Source organism: Galeopterus variegatus, unplaced genomic scaffold (assembly GCF_000696425.1).
Source record: "Galeopterus variegatus unplaced genomic scaffold, G_variegatus-3.0.2 Scaffold285, whole genome shotgun sequence".
In the NCBI taxonomy this organism is placed as follows: domain Eukaryota; kingdom Metazoa; phylum Chordata; class Mammalia; order Dermoptera; family Cynocephalidae; genus Galeopterus; species Galeopterus variegatus.
In genome coordinates, this window is record NW_007726396.1 from 541,740 (window position 1) to 543,545 (window position 1,806).

Consider the following 1,806-nt stretch of genomic DNA (forward strand, 5'->3'; position numbering starts at 1 on the left):
GAGGGGCTGTATAAGGCCCTGGAGGCAACCCACAGGCCTACGCAGGCCAACCAGAAAATTGACATCCACGTGATGATTGACACTCAGTTTGCCAAGCAGACCTCCCTGGGCGGTAGCTCAGGCAATGGTGGACCAGATGAAGTGCATCCACGAGGACACCTTTGCCAGTGGTGGGGAGCGTGCCAAGTTCTGTCCATGGCATGAGGACACGACTCTACTGGTGAGGAATTTTGGTGACCCACTGGACAAAATGAGCCAGCCCACACCAATCCCAACCCCAGCAGCAGGGGGACGCCTGTAACCCGTGTCCATGCCTTGCTCAAGCAACTGGAGCACCAGAAAGACCAGCGTGACCCTCTTCCTCCCTACCCCCTCCCTGGCAGCCTCAGCCAGGACCATGGCCATTTCTCAAAACAAAGGTCCTAAGTGTGGCAGCTGTGCTGGCCTGCAAGCCACCCTGAGGGTTCCTTCAGTTGTGTGCAGCAAAATGGGAAGAGGTCTCCTGTGAACCCCAACTGTCACAGGCCCCACAGATGCTGCTGTCTCAAGGCCATCCCCCCACCTGCCACCACCTCCCTAGAATACCCTGTGTCGTTGCTGGTGCCCCCCACACCTCTGGACTGCAGTCCCCCCTGCTGTAGCCTGTCAGCCCCATGCTCCTAAATCCAGAGTGGAGCCCAGGTTGGTGATGGCACCTGTCCCTGGGCCCCATCCCTACACCTGCCCTAGTAGTTATCAGTGGGAAACATTCAGGAAGACCAGGGAGGCTTCAGGAGCCAGGGATGGCCACAGTGGGCAGGTCAGGTGGAAAGGAACACAGAGAACTGGGCTAAGGGAAGCACTGGCCTGGAGCTGCCAAAGGAGAGGGGGCTGGGCTGCTGGGCTTCCCCAGAGGTGGGGGTGCAGGAGCAGTGAGGATGTGCCTGACTGAGAGGCAGCAGGGCCTGCTCCTGTCTGGCCCTGCCAGGAGGTAGGGAGCCCCAGAGTCAGGGTGATCTGGTTCCTGCCTTGCTTGATCCTTACTGGTGCTGGGGATGTCCACAGATTGGGGAGCAACTGAGATTAACCATCTTTACCGCCAGTGATGAGCCTCTCCTGGCTATAAGATAATGAACAGGTTATGAGTCAGGCTACAGGGGCTCATTCAAAAGAGAGAAGAGGGGAAAATGGTCCCATGGGAAGAGGTTCTTTGGGAGCTGTAGCTCTGTGAGGCCAACGGCTTTAGGGATGTGAACTATTTTTACAAACCCATAGGAGAAGCGTCAGACTGGCCCCGTTTCTGAGGTAGACTATTTCCCACATGTTCTCTGCCTTCAGTGGGGAGGGGCTGCCACCAGGGCTGTCGGCTGGGATTACCGTTCCTGTTTTCCTAGGAGGAGGCAGACCCAGAGAGACTTGCACTTTGCCCAAATCACACGATCAGTGGTAGAGCCAGAGCTCAAACCGTGGCCTTGTGTCAGTGTCCGAGGTCCCCTCCCCAGTGCCCAGCTTCCCTGCCCCCACAATGCTCCAGACACAGCTTACCAGGGACTGGCCACTGCCATGCAGACTCTGGTGTGCCTGGTCTCTGAAAAGTCAAAGGCTAGTTCCAGAGCCCCTGCTCGCTCTGTGGTCCGGGAATCTATCTCCCCTGTGGCAGAGCAGGACCCAGTGCAATACCTGGGAAGGCTGGCTTGCCTAGGGAGGCCACGGCCTAAGCAGAGGTAAAACAGGTCTCAACAAAGAGCCTTAGCTCCATCTCCACTGTGAAGCTATCTCTGTTCTGCCAGTGAGTGGATTTAGCGTTGGTCACAAAGGCTTGGGAAC

General features: G+C 57.2%; 1 pseudogene; it reads left to right on the top strand.

Annotated features, from left to right (window-relative positions):
* The window catches only part of LOC103585921, a 2,108-nt pseudogene extending 1,600 nt beyond the window's left edge, over nucleotides 1–508 (top strand).
* Nucleotides 509–1,806: the final 1,298 nt, after the last annotated feature.